The sequence below is a fragment of the Urocitellus parryii genome, chromosome 14 (assembly GCF_045843805.1).
Source record: "Urocitellus parryii isolate mUroPar1 chromosome 14, mUroPar1.hap1, whole genome shotgun sequence".
In the NCBI taxonomy this organism is placed as follows: Eukaryota; Metazoa; Chordata; class Mammalia; order Rodentia; family Sciuridae; genus Urocitellus; species Urocitellus parryii.
The window spans coordinates 15,647,754-15,668,938 of NC_135544.1; the positions used below are offsets into that span (position 1 = coordinate 15,647,754).

A 21,185-nucleotide genomic window follows, 5' to 3' on the forward strand; every position below is an offset into this window, starting at 1 on the left:
GACCCTCATTGCTATACAATATTACATATAAGAGGTTGTGAGGGGAATGGGAAAATTAACAAGGAGAGAAATGAATTACAATAGATGGGGTAGAGAGAGAAGATGGGAGGGGAGGGGAGGGGGGATAGTAGGGGATAGGAAAAGTAGCAGAATACAACAATTACTAATTGGGCATTATGTAAAATTGTGGATGTGTAACCGACGTGATTCTGCAATCTGCATTTGGGGTAAAATTGGGAGTTCATAACCCACTTCAATCTAATGTATGAAATATGATATGTCATGAGCTTTGTAATGTTGTGAACAACCAATAAAAAAAAATAATAAAAAAAATAAAATAAATAAATAATAAAAAAAATAAATAAAATTGCCTGTTAACTATGAAAGCTGTATACTTGAGTCATTTGTATATCTCTTCATACTGTAGTGGTCTTTCCTTTGTTATTGACTGATACAGTACCCTGATTACAAGGTTATTTTGTACTTAGTAGTCTTAATACATTAGTATAACAACAACTGCTTAAAAATAAAATAAAATAAAAGTACCATGTGATATACATGTATCTTGTACATTGATGATTACTGTAATCAAGCTAATTAACATATCCACCCACTCATATATGTGTGTGTGTGTCTGTGTGTGTTTGTGTTTGTGTGTGTGTGTGTAGTGAGAACACTTTCAAGCAGAACAATTAAAAAATTTTTTTAGTTGTAGTTGGACACAATACCTTTCTTTTATTTATTTTTGTGTGGTGCTAAGGATTGAACCCAGGACCTCACATGTGCCAAGCAAGTGCTCTGCAACTGAGCCATAACCCCAGCTCACAGAGCAGCAAATTTAAGCATACAACAGAGTGTTATTCACTGTGGGGACCCAGTTGTAGGACAGATGTCCAGAATTGGCTCATGCTGCATCACTGAAGTTTTGTACTCTTTGGGTAACAGCTCCTGTTTTCCTAAACCCCGAGCTCCTGGGAACCACCATCCTGCTCTCTGCTTTTACAGAGCAACTGGTTTTGATTCCACACTTCATTGAGGTCATAGAGCACGACCTTCTACATTTGCTGTTTTCACTTAGAATAATGTCTCCTAAAGCTCATTAGGGTTTCAAATAACAAGATTTCTTGCATTTTGAAGGCAGAATATTGTTCTGGGTGTCAAATGGTTGACATGTTTTTGTATGTGGACATAATCTTAAAACACCCGTTAAGAAAATTAACGAGATTTTTTTCAGAAGTGATTTATGAAACATTATTTTTATTTGTTTTAGTACCAGGAATTGAACCCATGGAGGGGGGGGGTTAACACTGAGCCATATCCCAGCGCTTTTTTGTTTGTTTGTTTGTTTGTTCTCAAATTTTGAGACAGAGTCTTGCAAAGTTGTTTAGGGCTTTGCTAAATTGCTGAGACTGGATTTGAACTTGCAATTCTCCTGCTTCAACCTCCCAAGCTCTGGAAAGTAGTATAGAAATCCCTCAGAAATCTTGCAATGAAACAAGCATTTGAACTAGTTATCCCACTCTTTGGCATATACCCAAAGTACTTAAAATTGGCATACCATAAGGATGCACCCACATCAATATTTTTTGCACCTTAATTCACAATAGCTAAGCTCTGGAACCAACCTAGGTGGCATTCAACAGATGAATGGAAAAAAAATACACACACATACACGTACATACACACAAACATACACACACACAGGAATATTACTCAGCCATAAAGAATGAAATTATGACATTTGCTGGTAAGCAGATGGAACTGGAGATGGAGACTACCATGCTAAATGAAATAAGCCAATCCCCCAAAACGATGATTGAATGTTCTCTCTGATATGTGGATGCCAATGCACAATAAAGGGGTGGGGAGGGAAGAATAGACATTCATTGGATAAGACAAACTGGAATGAAGGGAAGGGAAAAGGGATGAGAAAAGGAAAGACACTAGAATGAACCAGATGTAACTTTCCTATGTTCACGTATGGATTCATGGCCAGTGTAAATCCTCATCATGTACAGCCAAAATATGGGGAGTTATACTCCATGTACCTATAATGTGTCAAAATGCATTCCACTGGCATGTATAACTAAAAAGAACATAAAACATTTAAAATTCATCTGCCATAGGCTTTAGCGGGGCCTATTCTGGATCACAGGGTGGGCAGTACATGGAACAGCGGTGTCAGAATGGCCCAGTGAGCGCAGGAGGAATTGTGTTGTCCATGACAGGAGGGGGGTCTGTGCACATAGTCAGTTGCCTGCCTGCTGGACCCCATTTTGCACTGCCATGCCAGGCTGCACAAGCTTACTGGGCTCGTCTCTCCGAGCTGTCACGTATGGGAGAGTTGTTCCTCAATAAAGAGTGGGGGCATCAGAAGTACTTCCACTGTGGGTGGGGACATATGGACTAATTGTGTCCTAGAAAACCTCCTTGGTGCCAGGGACTGTTGCAGTGGTCAAGCAGAGTCTTCTGGGCAACCAAGACACCTGCAGGGACCGAATCAGGGGGTGATAGAAGCAGCATGGGGTGGTGGGGTGGGACATGGCTTCCACAGATAATCTTACTTCCAATAGTCCCAAAGATGTGGACAAGTGTCCCAGCAAGGATGCAGGGTGGTGGCAGCTGCCACATCTAAGCCGTGTCAAGGTTCCACAGGATGAGAGCAGCTGGCTACCGGGCTGTGTGACAGGGTGTTGGCGACTGTAAGTCCAGCATGTGGACCACTGTACCCGACAGGAGAAGATGGGGAGCATGTTGTGGCAGTGACAAACAGACACCTGTCCCTTTGTTTTGGGCCTTTCCAGAGGGAATGGGGTTTGTGCCCTCTGGTGCAGGTGCTGTGGCCCCACCTCTGATCCTTTGCCTGCCTTCTCCATTTCCTGATCCCAAGGTGGAAGCAACATGGGTCTTTGCAGTGCAGGGTCCAGCAGAGGTCACAGCTGGGTGTGGTCACAGTGATGCAATAGGCAGCAGGGACAGCAGACTACCATGCACCATGGGGCACCTAGAAGAGCATGTCCCTACACTGGTCCACAGTGGAAGCAGCCAATGTGAGTGTCAAAGTCAGAATGGTGCCTTTTCCACTGTTTCTTAATGAGAAAACACAAGGATGTTGGACTTGCTTTATGTTTGGATAGGGAGTGACCAGGAGAGAAAAGCAAACACAAAACCATCAATTGCAAAATGAAACACACCTATCCCACTCCTCGCGTTATACCCGAATGACTTAATGTGACACAGCCACATTAATGTTTATAGCAGCTCAACTCACAATAGCTAAACTATGGAAGAAACCTAGGTGCCCTTTAGCAGATGAAATGGAAAAGAAAATGTGGTATATATACACAATGGACTATTACTCAGTCATAAAAAAGAACAAAGTTATGACATTGGCAAAATAAGCTAATCCCAAAGAACCAGAGGCTGAATGTTTTCTCTGATTTGTGGATGCTAATTCGCAAAAACGGGGGAGGGTGCCTAGGGAAGAATAGAAGGGCTTTGGATTAGACAAAGGGAGGGGAGGTGGCATGGGAGTAGGAGGGATAGTAGAATGAATCAGACATTATGAGCTTATGTGCATATATGATTCCATGACCAGTGTAATTCTACAACACGTACAGCTGGAAGAATGAGAAGTTATACTCCATTTATGTATGATGTATCAAAATACCATCTACTGTCACATAAAACTAATTAGAACAAATAAGTTAAAAAAAAAAAACAGTTTACCTAAGCACTTTCCATTCACCAGGACTCCTATAGATCCATTCTCATTGTGGTCAACCTGGGCTTAATGGAGTCTTCTCATCCCAGGACACATTCCTGCTTGAACCAGAACAACAGCATGTGTTACAATTTAGATATGAGGTATCCCCAGGAGCTCATGGGTGAGACAATTCAAGAAATATTAGAGGTGAAATGATTAGGCTATGAGAACCTTAGCCAATCATTTCCTTAATCACTGATACGGGTTAACTGGACAATGATTGTCGGCAGGTAGGGGTTGGCAAAAAGAAGGAGGTCAATGAGCGCTTGTATGTGGGATGTATATATCGTGCCAGGGGAGCCCACTAGCACTTCCCCACCTTGTGGCAATATCCTGAGCTTCTTCCTTCCACCACACTCTTTTGCCATGATTATTTGCTTCCTGTTGGCCAGAGTCCTGGAGGCAGCTGACTCTGGACTGCTTGTGAAACTGGGAGCCAATTAAACATTGCCTCCTCTAGTTCTTCTTGTTAGGTCTTTTGATCATAGTGGCAAAAAAAGCTGACTAGAATTGAAGTGGTTACCAAGAGATGAGTTCTTTACTGTGACTAATCTGACCATCTGGTTCAGTAATGTCTAGATCCTCTTGGAATTTGGGGTGGAATTTTCAAAATTTTAGAGATGCCATCTGGAAAAGATTTCACTATGGTAAGCAGAGCTTTGGGTGTGATTTGGTGGAAGCTCAGAAGGCCAGGAGGCTAAAGGACTGTCAGTATTAAAGACGGTGCTCATGACTTTGCTGAGGAGAAAGCTTATTCCATTGGAAGTGGGACTGGAGGGCATTCATGTTACTTTCTAGCAAATTCATTGTCATTTTCCATTTTACACATGTCTTGACACTATCTGTGTGGCTAAATTTAGTTAGAGATGATGTCTTAATTATTTCTAGTGGAAAAATTTCAATGCAGCACAAAAAATTTCAATTTCATCCAGTGGTATGGATATTGCTAGCAGCATTTATCCAGATGACTGTGAAAATGAGCAGCAGGTAGCAGAGTTTGGCCAGAGAAGTTGCAGTAAAGCTGGCCCCAGTGGTAGCAAACTAGGCCACTTGTAGCAAACCCTTGGAGATAAATCTTGCCATTGGCTCCTTCTTACTCTCTGCTTTGTGGCTGCCATTGAGGTGAGCGGCTGCCCTTCAAAATGTCCTTGTGCCCTAATGTTCTGCTCCACCTCTGGCCCAGGGCAATGGAGCTGGCTGTCCATGGACTGACACCTCTGAGACATGAAATGTTCTGCATCACCTTAGCCCCAGAGCAATGCAGTCAGCCAAACATGGACTGAGGTCTCTGGAAAATGCAACTGCTAGGGAACAGGAAGAACACTGCACACCTTCAATATGATGTAGAGAGAAGGATGTGTATGTGCTTTGGTCAGGATGAAAGGCAACTCCTCCCAAACAAAGGACATATTTTACCTGAAGTAACAGCACAGTCAGGCACCATTACTGCTCAAGGATCTTGGGACAGTTCCAGGGACCACTGTAATGGTTTTCTAACTTGATAGTATGGTGGGAACTATGGAGGAAAAATTGACTAGAGCTATCTGGGGGCAACTGATGGTGGTTTGACTCTGGATGGGTACAGTCACGTCCAGTAGAACCGTGGAGATATTTTTGGAGCCAAGTGGAATGACTGCCTAAGTAACCCAGAGGAAAGCAGCCTCAGAATGACCCTCTGGAGGGTGAGAAAAACTGTGCGGTGGGTGTGGGAGAAGCAGCAGCGCAGAGTCAGGAGGAGCCTAAGCTCAGACCAAGTGGGGTGGGGGTCTCTCACCCTGGAGCCTCCTTTGACCAACCGCCTTGGCCCAAGTCCTTTGTGCGTCACAGGTTCCATCCACACGTCACAAAGGGCTAAACAGCAGTTCAGCCTTCGGTCACAAGGAGGAGCTGGCTTCTCAGCCAAGCTGCTCTGTGCTGACCAGGGTGGACTTCTGTCTTCCAGTGACGAGCCCCAGTGCCCTCCATGGGCAATCTTCTGCAAAATGCTGTCGCAGGCTGCGTCGCAGGCTGCGCCGCAGGGCCCTGGTGGCCCATCCAACGCCCCTCCGCCTCGCCCGGGAGGCCCCCGCTCCTCCCAGGGACCACCCCGCCGCACCTGCCTCTCCCCCAGCCCTGCCAGCAGGCGTTTCCAACAGGATCCCCGACCTCCACCTCGGGGGCCTCCTGCTGCTGGCAGGGACAGAGGCCTGCTCCACTGTCGGGGGATCCTGCTGCCCGCGTCCTGGGGGCCGATCCCTAAAAAGCCGGTGCTGTCGAGGAAGAACTCCCGGATGTTCGGCCCCTCGATGACAGCCGTAAGGGTCCCCCCTCCTGGGCGCTGGCCACTCCTCCTGGCTTCCATTCCTCAGCCAATCCACCGAGCTGAGGGGCCCATGACAGCTGCTCCTGCCCTGGAGGTGCGGCGAAGGCAGCTGAGAGGAGGGCCCAGGAACAGGGAGAAGAAACCAAGATCCACCGGGAGGAGGAGGAGGAGGAGGAGGAGGAGGAGGAGGAGGAGGAGGAGGAGGAGGAGGAAGAGGAGGAGGAGGAAGAGGAGGAGGAGGAAGAGGAGGAGGAGGAGGAGGAGGAGGACGAAGAGGAGGAGGAGGAGGAGGAGGAAGAGGAGCAGGAGGAGGAGGAGGAGGAGGAGGAGGAGGAAGAGGAGGAAGAGGAGGAAGAGGAGGAGGAAGAGGAGAAGGGGGAGGAGGAAGGAGGAGGAGGAGGAGGAGGAGGAGGAGGAGGAAGAGGAGGAGAAGATGGAGGAGGTCACTCGGGGAGACCTCAGTGCCCTGGAGGCCAGTTCGTGGCCCCCAGAGGGAAATAGTGTTCCCGAGAGGCCCCCCGTGTCTCCCAAGAAGGGGATCTGCCTGTCTGCCTCCCCATCCATCCAGGGAGAGCAGGGCCTGAAGCCCACGTGGGTTCCATCACAGAGTTGGCCCTCACTAACTGCTGCTTCCAGGAGGCCGCCTAAAAGAAAGCTGCTCATGCCAGTGGCCCTGCCATCACTGATTCCCTGGCAACAGGATGGGCTGCCCCCACCTGCAAAGCGGCCACTTTTATCTTCCAAAGGCACCCCGAGGAGGGTTCAGAGTGCCAGAAGTAACAGGAGGGTTCAGAGTGCCAGAAGTAACAGGAGGGTTCAGAGTGCCAGAAGTCATCACGTGAAGCCTGAGGCAGAGGTCGCCCAGGGCGGAAGAGAGGCTCTGGAGGACCGCACCACCACTGTCCATTCATCCTCCCCACCTGCAGGCCCTACCTGGAATGCAGGCCCCCTCCCCCCACCCACTGACCCCTCCCCCATCCCAATGGAAGTCCAGCCTGCTGGGCCCCTGAACCTACCCATCCCTCCACCTTCCCCCTCATCTAATATCCCACTGCCTCTTCCCAGGAAACCTCCTTCTCCCTTCAGCCCCAGTCCCCATGTTGGAATTACCCCTAATGTGTTTCACCTTCCCACACCTCTTACCCAGGTCCCTTTCCCCTCCAATCCTACCTCTTCCAGAATGGAATCCCCAACCCCCATGTGCGTCGATCCTCCTCCCCCTCCTCCTCCTCCCCCTCCTCCCCCACCCCCTCCTCCTCCTCCCCCTCCTCCCCCACCCTCTCCTCCTCCTCCCCCTCCTCCCCCACACTCTCCTCCTCCTCCCCCTCCTCCCCCACCCTCTCCTCCTCCTCCCCCTCCTCCCCCACCCTCTCCTCCTCCTCCCCCTCCTCCCCCACCCTCTCCTCCTCCTCCCCCTCCTCCCCCACCCTCTCCTCCTCCTCCCCCTCCTCCCCCACCCTCTCCTCCTCCTCCTCCTCCACTTCCCCCTCCTCCTCCCCCTCCTCCTTCTCCTCGTCCTACTCCTTCTCTTCCTCCTCATTCCCCTTCTCCTTTTCCTCCTCCTCCTCCTCCTTTTCCCTCTCCCCCTTCTCCAATTCCACTTCCTCCTGCTCCTATTCCTCCTCCTCTTCCTCCTCCTAGTGTTCCCTCTCCTTTGGCTGCCTCTCCTGCTGCTCCTCTTCCTCCTCCTCCTCATTCCTCACCAAGATCCACTCCTGTCCCTTCCACCCCAAACCCCAATACCCCGGGCCAGCACTCCACTAGGAGTGTCCCTCCCACCCTAATAGCCATGTCATCGGCTCACCTTTCCCAGAATCCCGCTGTGCTGCCTGAGGACATGGCCATGGACACCACTCCCCCTTCCATGGTGGTCATTTTGCCGTCTTCTGTGTCCAGTGACAGCAATGTCCATGGCCATAGGCAGCTCAGGCAGCCAGCAAAGGGACCAGTCCTCCCCAGCCCCCCAACCCTTCAGGTCTCCCAACCCAACCCCAATCTGTCCCATTCCATTGTCCCACCACCCACCCCTCAGCCTTCATCTAGGAACCCTGCTGGACAGCAAAGAGCCTCTCTTCCCAATGCCCCCACGGTGACCACAATGCCAGTGAAAGACCACTCACCGGCCTCCACCCTGGCACAGAAGGCCTCTGCACCACCGGCCTCCACCCTGGCACAGAAGGCCTCTGCACCACCGGCCTCCACCCTGGCACAGAAGGCCTCTGCACCACCAACCTCCCAGGCTGCCAGTGAAGAGCCCATGGATACGACCCTTCCACCACCGGCCTCCACCCTGGCACAGAAGGCCTCTGCACCACCGGCCTCCACCCTGGCACAGAAGGCCTCTGCACCACCGGCCTCCACCCTGGCACAGAAGGCCTCTGCACCACCGGCCTCCACCCTGGCACAGAAGGCCTCTGCACCACCGGCCTCCACCCTGGCACAGAAGGCCTCTGCACCACCGGCCTCCACCCTGGCACAGAAGGCCTCTGCACCACCAACCTCCCAGGCTGCCAGTGAAGAGCCCATGGATACGACCCCTCCACCACCGGCCTCCACCCTGGCACAGAAGGCCTCTGCACCACCGGCCTCCACCCTGGCACAGAAGGCCTCTGCACCACCGGCCTCCACCCTGGCACAGAAGGCCTCTGCACCACCGGCCTCCACCCTGGCACAGAAGGCCTCTGCACCACCGGCCTCCACCCTGGCACAGAAGGCCTCTGCACCACCGGCCTCCACCCTGGCACAGAAGGCCTCTGCACCACCAACCTCCCAGGCTGCCAGTGAAGAGCCCATGGATACGACCCCTCCACCACCGGCCTCCACCCTGGCACAGAAGGCCTCTGCACCACCAACCTCCCAGGCTGCCAGTGAAGAGCCCATGGATACGACCCCTCCTTCGAAGGCTGTCAAATTCTAGTCACCTCCTGCCTGACAAGTTCTTAGACTGACTCAGTTTGGTAAGCAGGGCAGATACGTCGACAGCTATTTCTATATTGTAGGCCTGGTGCCACATATTTGGGGTTTGATTTCTGCTTTCTATTTTTTCCCAATGTTACTTTTGAGGTAAAATGTGCTTTGCAAATGTTGGCTTTTGATACAATAGCTGAAGACATAATCACCAATGAAGCAGTGCATATGTGTACGTGCACACACACACACACACACACACACACACATACACAGAAATGCCACAGTCTTTGTCTCTAAGTTTCAGAAGTAGGCAAACTTGAAAATTTTCTGAAACTATAAAGGAGTCTAAAGAGATGTGATAAGTGTATGAACTGTGGGAGCCTGAACTTAAATCAAGCATGGAGGATGACAACAAGACAACTAAGAAATTGGGCTATAGACTAGAGGAAAGTATTATGTCAATGTTAGTTTCCTGAATGTAGGAATTTTCCAGGGTTATGGGAGAGAATGTGCTGTCCTGGACAATTCACAGCAGAGTAAAGGCATTAAGTGCACAGGGGTAGGAGACACAAATACTCTACTCAAACTGTTCAGAAAGGTTGAATTAGGGAAAGAGGCAAGATAAAGTACATGTGGCCAAATGTGAAAAGTCTGTGACTCCTCCTAGACATTCCAAATAACTCTCATGGAGAGACAGGAAATAAAGTTTGTCCAGGCAGTTTCAGTCGTCTTCCCTCCCCCACTAGGAAGAAAAGTTTGGCATTCATTTGCAAATACACTTCAATATTTCACATGTATAGATGAATCTTTCAACTATTATAATATAGACCTGTCTCCCTCATTAATGATGTGTTAAAAATCCTTAAAAGCTGTTTGCTCAACAAGATTAGTTCAACAAGATTGGCTAGATCAATTAGGAAAGAATTCCCATATGGAATTCTCTTAAGAGTATTTCTAAAGTTTGAAAATCCTGCAGAGTAAAAAATATCTAAAACTACTATAAAGAGTAAATAACAATGGATTGGAACTGATGTAACAATGACTGCAGATTGTGTTTACATAGAAAAACAGAATTGGGCTTTACAGGAGGAAATGTGAGCAGGCCAGAAACAGGGCAGCAATGAAGTTATGTAAGTTGTCAAGAGTTTGATAGCACCATGACGTTGATCATAAAACTGTTCCATGACGTGTGTCCTCATGAGAACCCTGAGGTGCCCGTTTCCATGACTCTGTACACTATGCTTTGCTTTGCTTCACATTCTCTATATTGAAGAAGCTGGAGTAGAGCAGCTTTCTATTTCTCAAAAAGATTCAATTTAATCTCAATTGGAGGAAGACCTTTCTAACATGTGGGACATGAGTAGTCACATTGGGTCTGGCCTTGTGATCCTCAGGTGGTGTATTTGTCATCAAATATAGCAGTTGTCCTTGGGGGGAGGATCAGTATTCAGGGTCAGTACCAAGCAGCAGAGAACTCAGCCCATCACAGGTTGAAAGCAGTCATTGAAATGGATGGCAATAGCACAGGAGTAAAAAAAAAAATAGTTAAGTCTGGAACATCATTATGTTGATAAATATATGCCCAAATACTTATTTCCATAGTGAGAATATTGTTTTGGAAATATTTTATTGGTTAGCAATTCATATTTTCTTTCTTCTGTGGTATTTTCTCCATTAAAGCTCATTCACACCTTCTGCCATGTCAAACCCAAGTGCCTTCAAGTCAACATCCTCCGTCTCCCTTTCAAACTCGACTTTGCTGCAGGTTGTCACACAGTGTCCGGATGCTGTCGCGCTCTGCTGCAATCTTGTCCCGCTCCTGGAAGGCCCAGTCCCGGCATCTCTTGGCCACATCAGCCTCCTGCAGGGCTTCCTTCAGCTCCTGGCACAGAGCCTTGCACTGCGTTCGAAGGATCTCCACCTCCTTATTGGCCCTCCCAGCATCCATTGTCACTGTGTCTTTGAAAATATATACTGTTAAGCACTTTGTGTATTTATATAACATATTAAGGAAATTTTTAAAAATAGCAAATGAAGCACATTTAGAAAACACCTGATTGTAGAGGAATGGAAGAGTAAAAACCAAAAGCATAATAAAAATTATGACTAAATACTCATCTTTGTACTTTGAGGACTAGATCAAGAAGAATAATCTATTAAGTAGACAGACATGTGTAGTGATTATTCATTTGTTGTCATCTGTCTGTTAACGTGACAATTTTTCAATGGCACTATTTCACTAGCAACCTATTTCTGGCAAGGGTATTTTATGTGCCTTTCACATAAGATCCTCCACTAATAAACCAAAAATTTCACCTCCCTTTACTCTATTTCTCACATATGCAAAGTCAACTGTGGATATGGGAAAATCTACAGAAAACTATCTTTAAATATGGTGACCCATTGGTTTACTTTCAAACCAGCTTCTACATTCTTAATTGCTTGTTAACAAAGTCCCAGAAGCAGCACTAGAGAGTAACAATCCAACAATTAAATTCTATCACAGGGAAATTATTGTCCCAGTCAGTCAAATATCCATCGGTAAACTGAGTCAGAGATCAGCAAATTTCAATAATAGAAATTATGTTCTTCTTATTTCAAGAAATAAGGAATGAATCATGATATATATGTAGGAATGTCTACATGGGAAGTATATGGAATTCTTTCCTTTACAAGAATTTACATACTGTATTATGAATTGAATTAGAAATGGATGCTTAATCTAAAAATAAAACATTATATGAAATAGAAAAAAAGAAAGAAAAAAAATTCAAGAAGTGATAGAGTATTTCAATAAGGAGATAGAGATCCTAAAGAAAAATTAGTCAGAAATCTTCAAAATGAATGAATCGATCAAACAAATTAAAAACTCAGTGGAAAGCATCACCAACACACTAGACCACTTGACAGATGGAGATTCAGGCAATGAAGACCTTGTCCCTCTCTTGAAAGGTATTCACTTCTGAGTCTCAGGACTTGGATTCATGGTAATTGGGTCTCCCTGTGTCTCCAGAGGCTTGGAGGGTAATGCTTCACCCTGGCTAGGGGAACACTTTACTCTTCACCCAGCCCATCTGTCTCTCTGTGGCCCTCCTCCTGCTCCTCACCCACCATGATTCCTCTGGCTGCACCTGGGCCCTCTCCTCTATTTTCTTTAGTCCAGGGAAAGGGAGGCAACTGGGTATCATACATTCTACAGCTTGGAATACCTGTTCAGGACCGGACCTCCATAAATGGGATGCTTGTGAATCTGGTATTGTTGAAGAAGCAGACTGGGTGAGCCAATTTAGGTGTCAGTGCCAAGAGACAGATGGCTCATAACTCAAAAGGTAAAAAAGTGGGAGAAGAGGTTGAAAATTTCCCCTCTCCCTTCCAGCATGTGCATATGTCCATGAGAGATGACACTCTGCTTGGTAAAACTGGAGAGTATGTACAGGAAGAAAGCTAAGGAAATTACAATAGAATGGCTATTTTGGTTTTGGGACACTGGTGCTGAAGATATACTCATATTAGAGTAAAATGAGGAAGAGCACATTAGTCACCACCTACTCTACATTACAACAATGTATATACGTACCTGTAAATGAGGAAAATGAGGACACTGCCATCTCTTTATTGTCCTGGCTGATAGCTTCCTGAAATTAGGATTGGCACAATATGTTGAAATCACCCATGGCACCCTGTGATGGCAGTCCATGGAAGAACTCCAAGACCTTCTGAGGAAGTTAGGGTGTAGCAGGCCCTTGATGCAGCAATCTGCACTGGTCCTGATAATGAACCATTCACAGAAGAACTGAAGGACCATTCTTCTAGCATCTATGAGGCAGTGTCATGGAAGCATGGGGTCATTCCTGATCTGTTGAATGGCATTTGATGTTTCTCAAGCCACACAGGTTGTGGCTGTATGGGATAAACTAAAAAGATGAGGAAGTGAGGTTACAGAGAATATATCTTAGAAGTGGGGAGAACTAAAGGGGAAAGAAAATACAAGAGGTCCAATGAGGAAAAGCAAGGACGATATGCCTTCATGTTGGAGGGCAATGAAGGTCTTTGTTCTTTCACAAGGATATTTGCCTAGTCTACTCTATGTTATGGGATGGTGTTGCCACCTCTGAGCTGGACATAACCTGAATAAGTACCAATGTTTTATTATTATATTGATGATGTGGCTTTCATATCTGTATCTTTACTCCACCTAGAGACTGCAGCTCCAAGAGTGTTGGCACATCTCCAAGACAGATGATGGGGTGTAAACTCCTCCAAGGTGGAAACACCTGGGGTGTCTCTCATGTGTTCAGGGGTTATTTGGTTGTATCCTGCTGTTGCACATAAAAAGCAAATTTTCCCAATTCCCAGACACACACCTTTCTTGATGTTGAGATGTTTTCATAATTTAGGATTAATGTTGAAGACTTTGTGTGTTTCAGTAAAAGCTTGGCCTGGTGGGACTGGGAAATGGAACATCTCAAGTACTTTTCTAAACAAAAATCATTGTAGAGGAATTACAAGCCTTGGGTATATTAGCCCAAGCACAACCCTATAAATATATTTTCCTGCCTTGATGGTTTTAATGGGTCATTAGGAAATATCAGGGTAATAAATGAGTTCAACTTTGGTCTTGGTGACATCCTTGGAAGAGGCAAAGATAATGAAAGACAATTGGGATCAACCAGTGCAGACTGTGCTTCCCTGTGGGAAGAGCAACAATGGACTTTGTTTTCCACATGGCATTTACATAGCTTGATAATAGGTTATGGGATGGTTGTGGCAGCTCTGATCTTGTGGACAAGATCACAGGAGATGCCAGAGGGGACCAATTGAGTCTATTGGCCATGGGAATGGCAAAAGGGTCTCAATGATGTGGTTTGCTAGTCCATGGGCAAAGGGACTAGACCAAGACATACAAATAGGGGAAAAAAAACCTACCAGTAGAGAATTTTTCATCTCTGCGTGAGTTTCTCATTTCATTATGGTCTGTAACAACTGCATTGTTGACATACTTTTCTTTGCACAAGGACAACTTGAACAAGAAATATGGTATTGTAAATGTGGTGATGGGACACAGGCTGGAACTATCCTCACTTAGATTCATCAGGTTGCTTATTGTTGCTGAATAATCCAATTTGTCTGTATTCACTCCTGTGCCACTTTATCCTTAGAGCTAAGATATTTATATACCAGACAAATATCATAATAGATGTGCAGAAGAAAATGATTTCTGGTTGTACATTGAGGTGCCTCTGTCCTCTTCTTCTCCTCTCCCGTGGCATCTTCAGTCAGCCACCTTGGTGTAGAGGGTGCAAATGTGAAAACTAGAGCCACAGCTGCAGCTCATGGACACAGCTGGACAACTGCCCTATGGAACTGAATGTAAATGTATCTTCCTTTAATGAAACCAAATAGCATGACTTCCATTGTATGTGGAAATAACTAACTATGACAAAGCTTTTTCTGGGGTCCACTGTGTTTGACAGCTTGTGGTGGCTGGGTACAACACGGGTGGAAATGACAAGGAAATTTCCTCCCTGCATAGAAAGACACAATGACAATACCTCCCTCACCTGGTAAGTTTGGGCTGGCTCCCTATCCATCAATGTAATTTAACTACTCTCCCCACCGACCCTGACTGGTTGGTGACTGTCAGTTGAGCATGTGGACCCCTGTAGCTGACATTTGAACAGTTGGGAGTATATTGTGACAGAGATCAACAAACACCTTTAAAATTCCCTTGAGAAGAGGAACCACTAGGAATGGGTTTCACCATGCTCCGTCAATCAGATTCTCAAAGGCTGCCACAGCCAAGGTTTCAAAAGACTTAGCTACTGCTTCACATGGAGATATACCCTGGCTTCAACCACTTGGTGCTGGCTCTGCAGGAATGCAGGATGCTGTCCTGAGGTGGTCATGAAGGCTTCCAGCAAGATTTCAAAGGAAGGCCTAGCAGGTCAAAGTATAATGAAGCTAGAATCCCTGTAGGTAGTCCCTGAGAAGGTAATTCGTGCAGCTGTGAGAAGAAATCTGAAGCTTCAGAAGAGAATCCTTGGATTAAAAGATGCTGGTAATGTGTAATATATGTCAGGCAATGTTACTAGCTGAGCACTGAGCTAGCCTACATGAGACGCCAAGGGTCAAGGCTGCCCAAGTCCTTTGGAGCCCACTGTGACATCATGTGCCCCAGATGCTGAGCATGGGGATAGAGGACTTGTTGGCCCAGCTGGGATTTGTCTTGACTTCTATCCTTTTCTTCTTTCTATGTGCCCATTTCTCCCTTTTGTAATTGAAATATTTATTCTGTGCTACTATACATGGATAGACATAAGTTGATTTTGACTCCTACACAAGACACAACCAAGAATTTGACTTGAGTCCCAAAGGAGAATTTGGACTTGAGCTTCAAGTTTTGGGCAAGGCCAAAACAGTTGAGAATTGGGAGTCTCCTGGAGATTCACTGAATGGATTTTCCATGGTGAAAAGTTCATAGTGTTTTGGAGACCAGGGGTCCTGTCAGTTATTGAGATTAGGTGTATTTCAAAAGCTCAAGTGAGGCCTTCAAAATGCTAAGAGGTAAAATTGTTAGATGATGACATTGCTGCCATAATGTATAAGTAAATCCATTGGGTGAATTAATAATTTAAAACAACTACTGCAGTTGGTCGTAAATGGGGAAGATGGGGCATGGCTGGAAGAAGTACGTCACTTGGGGCATGTCCTTGGAGATTATATTTTGTTACTTGGTCCTCTATTCTTTCTGCTTCATGGTTGTCATAAATTGAGAAACTGCCTGCAAAATGTCCTTCTTCCATGATGTCCTGCCTTACCTCAGACCAGAAAAATGGTTGCTCCTGGCGTGAGACCTCTGAAATGTGAGGTGTTCTGCATCACTTTGGGCCCAGAGCAATGCACTCAGCCAAATATGAACAGAGTACCTTGAGAAATGTGGTGCTAGGCCACAGTAAGAATATTGGATCCTGGGCTGGGGATACAGCGAAGTTGGTAGAGTGCTTGCGTTACATGCACAAGGCCCTGGGTTCAATAACCAGCACCACACACACACAAAAAAAAGAATATTGATATGGTTCAGAAAGAAAACTATGTATATACACTAGTTAGAATAAAAGGGAATTCACCCTAATAAAAAAGTACATATTTTGCCTGAAGTTAGTATCAAAGAGTCGGGCACCATTACTGACTCCATAATCCTGCTGGACAGTTCCAGGAACTAAATTTCTAGTATGCTGGGAAATCATGGAAGAAAAACTACCAGAGCTATTCTGGGTCAATTTATGGCCATTTTGAGTAGGTAATTGATGACGCTAGATGACTACTTCAAGCAGAATCCATACAGATATGTGGATTCATGTAGAATGAATGTTTAAATAACAAATAGAAAAACAGCCCCAGAATAACCCGGAAGAGGTAAAAATAATTTTGTGGTACATGTGGGAAAAAAAGCAGAGCAGTGTCCCACAAAACTCTAAGCTCAGACCAGCAGTGGACATTTGGCCTTGTTCCTTACCCTGGGGACCTTTTTTTTTTTTTTTTTTTTTTTTTTACAAAACTGTCATAGCCCCAAGCTCTTTCTTCACCATGCATTCCAGTTACACATCATGAGAGATGAACTCAACAGTGGGCCTTTGTCCTCCACAGGAGCTGGTGACCCAACTCAACTCCTTTGGTCATTTTGGTGGTATCCTGTCAGACTGCCCCAGGTGATCTGAATGGGCAGTTTTCTCAGCATTGTCACAGGTCATGCTGCCTGGCCCTTTTGGGCCTTCAGGCACCCATCCATCTGACGTGCAGTGCTCCTGCTCCTTGGCAGGATCACCCTGTGGTCCAGCAATACCATCAGCCCTGCCTGCAGGGACTCCCACCAAGATACCTATCCTCAAGTGCCTGGCTCAGCAGACTGCCACAGAGGCCCTCTCCTACAGGTGATGCCTTCCCCTCTGGGGATCCTGCCACCAGGATCTTGGAGGTCCCCCCTCTGAAAAAGCTGGTGCTGTCATCCATCAACTCACAAGGGATTGTACCATCCCCAATTGTAAGTCCTTCCTCCTCTTCAGAGATCAGTCTCCCCTCTTATAAACCTTGAAGTCCATTGAGTAATGAAGTCCATGATACCCGATCAACTCCCTGTTCCTCAGAGGAAGAAGAGCTGATAGCCCAAAGCAGCTTGAAGAATCAGTTGTCCTCCAGGAGGCAGAGGAGTGTCCCCAATGGAGGATACGGAAAAGGCTGCCTTGACAAAAGGGGAAGAAACACCAGCAGACCCTCCCCCTGGAGACTCAGGGAGACCTCAGTGCCCTGAGGCCCAGTCTTGAGCTCTGGGAGGGAAACACCTTTCAATAGAGGGCACAAGTGCCTCTCAAGAATTTCTCTATGGTACCTACCATCTGCAGCTCCGACAGACTTGCAGCAGGAGTGCTGACCATGGATCACGCTGATGCAGAAGCTGCACTGCTCCAGGAGAAGCCCTGGGCAGCTTCTCACATTGAGAGAGTAGGCCAATGAAAGGCTGGACAAACACCATCTGCCTACTTCCACAGTCTCCCAGGGCTCAACCAAGGAGTTGCAGGGCCAAAAGCTTTCCTGTGGTCCATCAGAGAGCTGTCCTCTACCCAGAGCTGATGCCTGGAGACTCAAGAAGAGAAAGAAGCCCATGCCAATGGCCCTGCTGCTGTCCCTACCCTGGCATAGAGGTTGGCTGCCCCCAGCTGCCAAGAAGACTCTTCTGTGTCTGGTGGAAGATGTAGGCACATTGCTGAGGGAGGTTCCAGGTGCAAAGAAGAAGGTGGAAGATGATATCAAGGTCTTGGAGGGTAGAAGAGAAGGCGTGGAGGCCTGCACCACCACTCTGCCTGTCCATTCTTGCTTCCCAGCTGGGCACATAGTAGAACTTCAGATTCACTGACTCTACCCATGGACCCCTCCCAGAACCCTGCTGTTCCTGCAAGCAAGCAGTGGGAATTGCAGGCTGTTATGCCCCTTAACCTGCCTGTCCATATACCTCCCCACTCACCAAATAATGATGAAGGGGAAAACCCTAGTTCCCCTTCTCTGCCTCATCCCACTAACTCTCTTTCTCCATTGAGGCCAAGACGCAATGTGGGAGTTACCCTTATTTGGTTTCACCATGTTGTTCTTACAATAGCTGTGGCATCTCCCTTACCCCCCCCACACACACATCATATCCAGGTCCCTTTTCCCTGCTAAGCTACCCCCTGCAGAATAGAATCCCAAACCCCCATGTGAGTTGATTCTTCTCCTCCTTGTGCTCCTCCTCCATTTGCTTCTCCTCCTGCTGTTCCTCTTACTCCTCCTCCTCATTCCATTCCAAGTCCCACTCTGGTCCCTTCCAATTGCAACCCCAATAGCCATGGCCAGAACTTAATTACTGCACGTATCTCTCCCACCAACACAGCCAAAGACTCTGCTCACCTGACTCATCATCCCACTGTGCAGCCTGAGGAAATAGCCATGGATACTACCCCCCCTTCTATAGCAGTGATATTTCCATCTCCCACTACCTCCAATCACAGCTCCTATCCAGGGCCCCAGGTCCACGGCCCGAGGCAGCAGAAGCAGCCAACAAATGGATGAGTCTCTACTGGATCCCCAACTCCTCAGCTCTCCTGCCCCAACTCATATCTGAACATTTCCTATATCCCACCAACCACTCCTCAGTCTGTATCTAGGAGCCATCCTGGGGAGCAACAGAGAGTCTTGTTTTGTGATGCCCTCCTGTTCATAGTGATCCCAGTTCTGAACCCGCACTGGCCTCCCTCCTGGCAAACAGAGCCAGTGCACCATCAAACACAAAGTTTGAATTACAGGAGCCCATGGATACCACCTCTCCTCCCAAGGTCCTTACAATCTCCTCCTGCCTCCCAGAACCTCTTTGGGCCATAGTATGGGGTGTTTACAGGTTCTAGGATCCTCCATCAGACTCATAGCATTACCCCAGCTCCCTTATCCAAAAGTTGGGGTACACATCATGCTCAGGGACCACGTGCCAGTGTCCACAATACATGAGGTTCTGTAGCCACCTGTCAGCCCCCATCTAGAGCCACTGGTGGGCAGCAACAGCACACACATTCTTTTTGGGAAACCCAGGAAGGAAGCCCAGCCCAGGCTATGGGCTTAACTTTTCAACATTTCAATTGCTGAGTGGTAGCAAAGGGCAATCAGTACTTGGGGATATGACATCCCCCCAGGCCCCTTGGGTACACTACTCAAGAGCTGGTCAGCCTTTCCCAAGGTGCAGTGCAGGGAGTCATAGCCTCCTGGACTGGCTTGCACTTGCCCACAGGTAGGCTGGATCTGGGACAGGGCTTCATAATTGTCCAGCTCCACTCTCAGACCTGTAGTGTTCTTGGGACCTGCAACTGCTAAGACTGGATAGAAGGCTGGTTTTGGAGTGCCCATTCCAGACCCAGGGTCCAAACGCGCAGCCAGCCTTAAACACCGTGGATCAAAAACATCCACTGTTGAGCATGAGGGAATCTGCATGGACACCTGGCTTGACACCCCTACAAAACACACACCCTTGCTTGAGGCGAACCTGATTGATCTGAGCTCTGGACCTTTTCCCTGGCTTTGGATCTGACTAGGATGTTTATTGCTAGCTAGAGGGCCTCCCTTTCCCCTCACCTTTTTGCCTCAGTGGTCTTCTTCTTTCCCCAGAAATGTACATAAATTCTTGTTACTTCAAGTTCTTCTATCTCGGCTGATGTATCTTCCATACTATATTAATGATGTTATAAGGTGATCGCTTAGATGTAATCCAATGGATTTTGTGAATTCCTAATGGATGAAGACACAAGACCTAATATAAATACAGATGGTCTCTGACTTGCAATGCTTTGACTTAAGATAACTCAACTTTACTATAATGCCAAAGCCCTAAGCATGCAGTGGAAACCTCATCATAATAGATGTAAAATAATCACCATAAGCCTATGAAAAAATTCAATAAACTCAGCAAAACCAGAAAACCAATGGCTAAGCAATGCTGAGACATATAAGAGATGTGAACAGAGAGTGAGCAGGCAGATAGCCACACAGGTGTTTCCCTGACTAAAGGAGTATGTCACACATGGTCTAGATTGCTCTTATACATGTTCTCTTGGTTTTGCATTATAGCATCATACTTGAAGTACTGTGTACTCACACCATACAAGTACTGTGCTGGGTTGTTTGGCACTGGATCTTTCTAAACTCCTTATGTATTGGTAGGATTCAGCATGAAAACAGATTTAAAGACATAGCTAAATATTGTATAATTTTATTCAAAGTCATTGGACAAAAAAAGATGAGGCAGATCTATACTCTCCTTCAGGCACCCTTGGCCTCTCTCAGCGTCCAGGATCACCTTCCTCTCTGGCCAGTTTCCATGCTCAGTCCTCACCCCAGGAGCCAGTAGTTAGCTCAGAGCAGCACCTGAGCATGGATGGCCTTGACTGTGGTGGGCTGGTGTCTGCCCAAGTGCTTTGAGCCCAGAGCTGCAGCTGGGAGTCTCTGGGTCCTTCCACTGATGAAGCTCTCCAAGGCCTTCCCCACCTCTTCCTCATCCTGGTTCTTCTGCTTTCAGCATAGAGAGCATGGCACCAGTAGTGCGATCAACTGCAGGGGCTACAGCTGGACATGCTGCAGTGATGGTCTCCTGGTCCACTTCTTGCTGTTCAGCTTCTGAGGCTGGCAACCTTTGGGGCTCCCTCTAGATCTTCAGTTCCATGGTCGCTGTCCCCATCGAGCTAGGAAGACCTAACTCTTCACTGACTTCCACCAGGACGCGCTGTGGTCCAGGTGTGATGCAAGCTGAGCCCCTGTGCACCTCCTCAGGCCAAGATCTGGTAACCAGACCAACTCCGCCCTCTCCAGCTAGGAACCAGCTGCTTAACATGGCCGCGTCCTGCAGCTTCTTACAACCTGCAGCCACAGCAGCTGCAGCCACTACCGAGTCCAGGTCCCCGCTCTAGGTGCCCACCACCTGCATGGGTTCCATGCTGCCTGGCCCCCCTTACCTGCAAGGGGTGGACAGCGGCCCTCCCACGACCCAGGCGGCACATCAACCCTCACTGGTTTGCCCCAAGCCTCAGAGGACAGACCCCCACAAGGCAGCTGAGGTGCTGTTGCCAGAGGGGGGCCCCAGAGCCTGGCTTACTTAGCCTACTCACTGAGCACCTGACATCCCCTACTTGCTGAGCC

The 21,185-nt window shown here is 47.4% G+C and overlaps 1 pseudogene; it reads left to right on the forward strand.

Moving 5' to 3' along the window:
* LOC144250234 (netrin receptor UNC5D-like) overlaps positions 1–21,185 on the forward strand; it is a 244,647-nt pseudogene that overhangs the window by 100,150 nt on the left and 123,312 nt on the right.